The sequence below is a fragment of the Salvia hispanica genome, chromosome 6 (genome assembly GCF_029641045.1).
Source record: "Salvia hispanica isolate PSC_SH4W2 chromosome 6, Shi_PSC_v1, whole genome shotgun sequence".
Lineage (NCBI taxonomy): Eukaryota > Viridiplantae > Streptophyta > Magnoliopsida > Lamiales > Lamiaceae > Salvia > Salvia hispanica.
In genome coordinates, this window is record NC_142697.1 from 19,819,301 (window position 1) to 19,828,013 (window position 8,713).

The following is an 8,713-nucleotide window of genomic DNA, read 5'->3' on the forward strand; positions in this document are numbered from 1 at the left end:
AAATTTTTAACCGACCATTAATTACTTTTGTATTGGAACCAAAAGGTCGGAGGGGATATCCGAATATGAATGCCTAGAATAGGGAAAGCATCGAGGCTAAGTTAGTTTTATTGGATTAAAATTTGAAATTAATGGAGATATACGTTTTATTGGATTAAATTATGCAATTAATGGAGAAATACGTTTTCAGTTCATAGCAATTAGCTACATTAATTATTCAGAGATTAGTCAATTGTTTATTTGAATTATGGTCCACGTTTATAAATCATGGTCTATGGACAAATTGTTGCAATTATTATAAATGTTTTAAAATACTACCCAAAACTCATAAATATTTAAAATTATGCCCAAAACTTATCAATATTTCAAAAGAAGGCCAAAAACTCGTCTTTTATATATGTATAGATAGATTGAGCAACACCCATGCAATGCTCGAAAATTAATTTATTTTATAGACCATTAGTTTAAATTTTAAAAATTACGTAATATATATGTCATAAAATAATATAAATAGATATGTGTGCAACAACAATTTAGCTTCGTACAAAATAATATAGTAACAATTCTTTAAAAATGACTACAATTGGATTATAAATAATTTACCTAAATAACCCTAAAATTCTATTTATTTCCCTAAATACCCCAAAACTCCCCTTTTATATATTGTATATTTCAAAAGAAGGCCAAAAACTCGTCTTTTATATATGTATAGATAGATTGAGCAACACCCATGCAATGCTCGAAAATTAATTTATTTTATAGAGTATTAGTTTAAATTTTAAAAATTACGTAATATATATGTCATAAAATAATATAAATAGATATGTGTGCAACAACAATTTAGCTTCGTACAAAATAATATAGTAACAATTCTTTAAAAATGACTACAATTGGATTATAAATAATTTACCTAAATAACCCTAAAATTCTATTTATTTCCCTAAATACCCCAAAACTCCCCTTTTATATATTGTATAGATGCATTCGCAACATTAAATGATAACTATACATACTTTTAACATTTAATGTGAATTTATAGAATATAGATAGAGAGAGATACCAAATCACATTGCAAGAATGTCCATTGTCCATACATTTTTCCGATAAATTATGGGGTGGATATTTACTTCATGGTAAGATGTTAGGTACAATGGTTTTTAGACTTTTAGTATTTGAAATGATAAATTATTAGTATTAAAAATTGAGGATGAAATGTCGAAACATGGCAAGAGAGTTATGGCTAGGTTGGCGGCTTTAACCAATTTATACCAGTGGGGACCTAAGCTTCACCCATAACCACTCAATTGCTCATTTGATGCATGTGACAAAAGTTGGTTAGTTGCATGCAGCTTCTTTCCATGATTGTCCATCTTTAAATCTCTATTCTTTTAAATTCCCCTTCCTTACTATTCGATGCTCCTATTTTTTGTATTTTAAAAAAGTTTGGAATATATTGATAGCTAATAGAATTTGCTAGATATGTTTTGATTTACATCAAATAAGTCACATTCGAATGATATAATTTTTTTTCACTTTTATATGGGTTAACATATTACCAGTCAGATCAATTTGCCTTCTCTAAAAAGTCAATTTTATCACATTTTATAAGCCATAAATGCATATGAATATTAATAACATATTACACACAATAAAAACAATCCGCTGGTTTGCCCGAGAGGTTAAGGGGGAAGACTTAAGATCTTCTGCACATAAGTGCGCATGGGTTCGAACCCCATAGCCAGCAATATATTTATTTCATATATTTTTAAATTATATATGCTCATTATTTACTATTAAACCATAAAGTTTGACCTCTTTGTCCTCACTTTCAAACATAAACAGAAATAAAAAAAAGTACTCCCATTCAGTAGATACCAAAAATAATCCTCAACTTTTAAAAATTGTTTTCCCCTTTCAACCAAACTTATAATTTAATTATGTTCTTCTGAAGTTATAAAGTTGAACTTGAACCTCTATGTTTACAATCATTTCAACAAAAGAAAGAAAAATCGAAGGCACAAAATATGATCGGACATGTTAAACTTTTATCAAAAGGATTTCGACAGTTAACCTTCCAAAAAAGGTTGACATATAGTTTGGCTTCAAATAGTACTAAAATTTAGGGTATGCATTGCTTTATTTATTTTCTTCTTTAAAACAAAAAAAGATAGATGAATGAGACAGAAAAAGTTGAGGGGAGAGGAAATGGTCACATGACTCACATCTTTATACAGTACTTACTAAATTTACTATCGTACACCTTTAGAAATATTAATATTTTTCATCAATACCCAAACTTTGTTGGTCTAGGTTGATAAATAATGAAAACACCATTAACACCTCGCCTAAGTTGGAATGACAAATCCAGCTTAAAAATTCTATGCCTAATGGGCCTTACAAATTTGATCCACCCCAAAATTTGTGCTCACTCTTAGATCTCATGTCTAAATTACAGATAATTGTAACAAATTGAATAAGTGTTCAACATATATACCCCAAATCCAAACTTAAGAGCCAGGTGTCTTTTATAAACAAACAAATGAATAACATTACATTTATTTGTTTTTCAAAATCATTTGCACTTTTCCTAGTTTAGCTAGTAATGTAGCGGTCCTTTCGTTTTGAATAAGATTATATCTCATGATTGAATATGCATTATTGGTTCATAGGATTGAATCTATCAACTTAATCCTAGATGAATAATATGATAATGAGTTATAGTCACATTTTCAAAAGAAAATAATCTCACAACTTTATATTAGATGGAGGATAATCATATGATATAAGTCATAATAATCTAACAATACTTGTGTATTATGAGTAGTATAGTTTAAGTATTAGCATGCTTCTTTGTCACCGTTATATAAAAAGCAACATTATTAGCAGATTTTCGTAAAAAAAATGATATTACAAACTAAAATTCAGAAAATTTTAGGCAGTTAATGGAGCATTTGCAACTCTAAATTTCGGAAAAAGGAAACAAATGATCGTAACGCATTATTTACCGAATGATGACATCGGCCCAATAAAATAGAAATGAAGCCCATAAAGAGATTGTTAATCAAGGATTCATGTAGCACAACTCATTCCTTATTGCATTTTAGTAGGCCCAAGAGCAAAAACAGCAAAAACTCTTTCAGAAAAGCGACCAAAACATAAAAATTGGTGACCTTATTTAAATCGATTTTTGTCGATATTTCAGATAATGTTGGCTGCCGAAGTTCACCTCAGCATAAAAAATGTGTATTGAACGTTGGACTTGACTTGAGCTTTAACCTTCAATTTTGTTTTTGGATCACGTTGAGCTTGACTTGAGCTTTGGACCATATAACAATGATGTGCAGGCCTTAATTCTTGTTGTTTTTGAATTGAACGTTGAGCTTAGAGCATCCACAATGGCGGCGAGCGAGCCGGCGAGTCGATTCTCGGCGCTGGTCGGTCCGCTCGCCGAACCATTGTGGCCGGCTAGTGCCAATTCGGCGAGAAAATAGGTGAGCGCTGGCCGATTTAATTTCGCTGGCCTATGCGCTCGCCGATTGGCTCGCCGCCATTGTAGGCTGGCGATCGGCGAGCGATCGGCCAGTGGTTTTTTTATTTTTATTTCCGAAACACTATATATACGCGATTTGAACGTCATTTTCATTTGCACCACTTGTTTTAACGAGTTTTCTCTCTTTCTGAATTTCTGTACAAGAGCAATAACGCGAAATGGATAACAACAACGAGTCTACTCCAGTGACGAGCGGGTCTCAAACTATGTTGGGATCGAACTAGTCGAACGTAATCGTTTGAAACATCAAGAACAAGGAACGAGATGAATTTCAGCAAAATTCTTGCCGAGACTCTTTTGTGTATTGATAATGTGCTAGATAACTCCTAATATGACGATAACTCATTTAAATACAAATGCAAATCATAACTAAAGCCACTACTCCACCTATTCTATAACTACTCCACTAACTGCTATGCTAATAATATAAAATAACATAACAAAGCATAAAATAACTACTGCATCCACCATTCTCACGTTTCCCACTTCTTCCACCTTCTTATTGTCTTAACTTCCAAGTAGGTCTAGTAGTGCGTGAGCTGCGACGAACCCCAGCTGGCTCAGCTGAACCAGGCCCATCACTCTCCCCTTCTGGAAGACTAAGCTTGTCCTCAAGCTTGAAGTTTGGAAATCGTTTCTTAATCTCATCAGCTATCTCCCACGTCGAGTCATCCTCTAATAGATACTTCCACTTGATTAGTACCTGACGTTGTGGTGCCCCCCGAACCAAGATTGATCGGTGAGCAAGCACCCACTCCGGCTCCACACTAGGCTCCCCTTGCTCTGAGAGTGGTGGTAAGGACACCGGTACCACATCTCCACTACCCAATCGCCGTCGCAGCAACGACACATGGAAAATAGGATGAACACGACAATTTTCTAGTAGCTGCAACTCATATGCTACCTTCCCAATCCGATGCAAAACTTTATAGGGCCCAAAGTAACGACTTGCGAGTTTCTGATAGACATGTCGGTAAACCGATTGTTGTCGATAAGGACACAAGTGAAGATATACCATATCACCCTCCTCATACTTCTCATCTCGACGATGCTTATCTGCTTGAGACTTTTGTTGCTGCCGTGCTAACTCCAGATTAACCTTGAGCTCTCGGAGCATTTCATCACGAGCTCGCAGGGCAACATCTACTTCTTGGACCATTGACGAGCCCAACTCATAAGGAACAACAACAGGTGGACTCCGCCCATACACCGCCTCAAATGGGGACATTTTAATGGAGCGATGGTACGTAGTATTATACCAATATTCAGCCCAAGCAAGATACTTCTCCCACTGCAGCGGCTTGCTCGAAGCATAGCAATGAAGGTATTGCTCAAGACTTCGATTAGTGACTTCCTTTTGGCCATCAGTTTCAGGGTGGTATGCACTACTCATCCTCAATTTAGTTCTCATCTGACGAAAGAGCTCCTGCCAAAACATACTTAGGAAAGCTCGATCACGGTCAGAAACTATGAGGCACTTGATGCACTTTTTATTTGCATTATAAATACCTGCAAGTATACAGAGTAGGTATAGTATAGCAAAAGGTTAGTACCGGGTATCGAACACGGGGAAGATGTACACAAAGTGTCTATCTTCTACTAGAACTCAATTACTATCTGGAGAAGCAAGAATTATTGGAAACTTTTTGAAAACAGTAAATATTAAAAACAGTAAACAACTAAAAACAAGCAAATCACGGAGAGAAAAGTATAGAGATAAGGGGAATTCCAGGGATGTGCTTTCGCTTTATGGTTATACAAATTCCAAACTACAATACCCTAGCACAGTTAATACTTTGAAAGGACGAGTCACCTAGCTTATGCTCATGCGATACAAACGTTGATTACTAACATTAGGGTTGTCAATCCTAACACGTAACTCCAAAAAGCTCCTAAGACCCTTGAAAAGTCCTCACTCTCAATTAACAGTGCCGTTTTAAAGGAAGCTAACTGTAGTGTCTACTAAGTGGATCTAACTCGCTAGAACTCTGTCACAGTTATGAAGCAAGTTGTATTGAATCATACATAATTGTGTCACTCAATTATGAAGCATCATGATTAACTTAGGGAAGAAACAAAGTAAAAAAAAAACGGATATTAAATAGAAAACGGAATTGTATAACCAAAGTTGCTACTAACACATCCCTAGAATCCTATGAGTTTAGTTACACATGACTGAATAAACTAAAAACATAGATTGAAGGGAAAGCAATTTGAACATAAAACTAAAGCAAATAAAACCCGTAGGTTGAATCCTTGTCGTTCTTGATGTTCTTGAAATCCTTCTTCAACTCCTTGCACAATTGAAGTACTCTAGCTTTTGATCTCTATGAATGTGTTCTTGTTGTGTGTCGGAAAAAAAAACTCCTTTTTTGATGAAGCTTGAGGTCCTATTTATAGGGGAAGATTATTCCTCATCATAGAAGGAAAAGATCTTCAAAATTTGGTAAATCTTGGATCAAATCTAGGGCTGGTCGGATTCACCGCCTTTCTCCGGCGGGCCGCCGCACCTTGGCCGGCGGTCGCCGCGTTGGAGTCCAGAGACTCTGACCCTTCGGTGGCGGACCGCCACATGTCCTCCGGCGGTCGCCGGGAGAGACTCTTCTCCTAGCGTAAATTTCCGAGGCGGGCCGCCACATAGCTTTGACCGCCGGGCGCCGGCGGTCGCCATACAACTTCGCGGCGGTCGCTGGTCGCCGTCTGACTCCAGATTTCCAGACTATGCGTTTTTACTCCCCTTTTCGGCTCAAATATGCACATTTCTCACAAAACACGTCAAAATACCAAAATGTATAGAATATGCAAATAATGGACATGTAGAGTGATTTTGATGACAAAAACGGACCAAATAATGGCCTTAAAACAGTGCAAAATCCGGGCGTATCAACTCCCCCAAACTTACATTTTTGTTTGTCCTCGAACAAAACACTAAAGACACAAGAATAGACGCACGGAATGCACAAGGACTAGACGTCATAATTGCCTCAAAAGATGAAAGAATAGATTAAGCATGTATTAACACAATCAAATCAAGCAAGGCTTAATAGTGCACTTTCATTACTAACTCGTGGAACACCTTGAATTCAAGCACTCACATGTGGCAAACTTCCAAAGATGGGAAGTGTTCTTTCTCTCACTCTCAAAGTGTATAAAGGTAAAGTGTAAATCACTCAAATCATGCATCATGCAAAGTTTACCATAGGCTTGCTCAAAGTCTAATCCCTCCTCTACTCAATGTGATTAAGCATCAAAAGTCCGAAAGGTCTTTCTTTTCGGTTGTAACGTAGGCTCTTTGGTAGGTGAGGAATATTTGGCTAAAAAGTGACTCAAATATAACAATATCCCAAGTAGAGTTAAGATGACTCCACTTTTCTAAAACTTAAGGCACTTCTAACACTTTATTTTTCTCCTTCAACTTTACTTTCAATCCTTCGTTTTTTTTTTTTTCACAACCTTTCACACATATTTTTCTTTTTTTTTTTTCTTTTTTTGTCTTTCTCTTTCTTTTTTCTTTCTTACACATCCTTTCTCTTTTTTTCTAAGATCAAGCACATATTTGGAATTTTTCTCAATTTCGCAACTTGTACTTTCTTAATATTAAGCACACTACTTTTTATACTTTCCTCCTTATCTCTCCAATTCCTTTACAAAAGAAGATAACAAAAACTATACTAACCCAAGGAATTGTCCCCCCATTTATTTTGGCTTCCAAAGAAAAAGGCTTAAAGGCTCAAAATTGGCTCCAAAGGAAAAATTTGAGAGGGTCGAAAATTTTGGATATAAAAGTAGCTAAGAAAAGACGGCCTAACATCCTCCTAAATCAGCTTAAACACTATGTAAACTTAGGCAGACTAAGAGCAAGTTCTAGAAACATATACATGCATACAGAAAAATCACACAAGAAAGAATTTAAGGCTCAAATCTCACAAGGTAGAAGCACGATTCAAGGCGAACAAGCAATTCACTAATTATGCACCTTTTCACCCAACCATCATATCAAAACGTTAAGCCACACTTAAACATAGATGGAATATAATATCATTGGCAACTCGGTCTAAATGTGTCCCTAAGCATGCGTGTTTCTAAGTTCTTCATGTTATGTTCATGACATGGATTCAAGAAAACATTTTTAGAACACAAGAATCTCCTACGGGTTTTTGGAAAATTAAAGTAAAAACAAACAAAAAACAAAAAGAAAATCCTAAACTCACGGTCCACCACTTCATCCCCCAAAACTTATTTACAACAAAGTGTAAAATAAGTTTGTAGAGTCGGTAGGGGCGTGAGTAAACTACTGAAAACAAAAATGTACCCTGAAAAATTTCGCGTAGAGGTTGAGCGGGGCGAAAATTCGAAGAATTTCGAAAAATCGCGCTGGAAAAATGTGCCCAGGTGGCGGTCCGCCGCAGCTGTTCAGCGGTCGCCGCACGTCAAAGATGCTTTCCAGCGTTCAGGTGGCGGACCGCCGCAGAGCTTGCGGCGGTCGCCACGGAGAGGTCAGAACCTGCGAAAATTTTTGCAAAGCACAAAATTAAACCAAAACCAAAAAAAAAAAAAAAAATACTTAAAATTAAAGCAAAAATTGTTAAATCAAGGAAATAAATCGTCTCAAAAACATCCAAAAACATGGTACAAATGCTCATTTAAAGTCATCGAGCTTGACTTCTTCAATCTTGAGGAGGTGGAGGGAAACGGACGCTAAGATCCTCGAAAGCTCCAACGAGGTACGTGATATCACTCCTCATTGTCTCTCGTTCCTCTCTAGCCTCGGCGGCCATCCTTCGGAGCTCTTCATATTGTTGACGCCGATGAGCGTCTTCCAAACGTTGTTGCTCCCAAAATTCTTGTTCCGCCGTGCGCCAATCGCCTTGAGCCGTCCACCCTTGGCGGTTGTAGGCATTCTCCGCTTGTTGCTCCGCCCATCGATTGTCCCAAGTGTTGGACATGTTTTGCATGTAGGAGAAGATTTCTCCTAATTGGGTGGAGGTGTTGACTTGAAACTCCTCTTCCGGATTTGGCCTCCCGCGGCGGCGGTTCGCTCTTGTCCGGCGGCGATGTCCTTCCACTTCCTCTTCTTCTTCTTCCTCTTCTCGTCGTGGTTGGGATTGCGGTGGTGGCGGTGCTTCATTCCCTTGAGCTTGTGAATGCTCCGCGCCCTCTTCA

General features: G+C 37.1%; 1 non-coding gene across 1 annotated transcript; it reads left to right on the forward strand.

Annotated features, from left to right (window-relative positions):
• Positions 1–1,661: 1,661 nt before the first annotated feature.
• TRNAL-UAA (transfer RNA leucine (anticodon UAA)) lies at positions 1,662–1,744 on the forward strand. Its single transcript has one exon. It is a non-coding gene; the product is annotated as a tRNA-Leu (tRNA).
• The last annotated feature ends 6,969 nt before the right edge of the window (positions 1,745–8,713 follow it).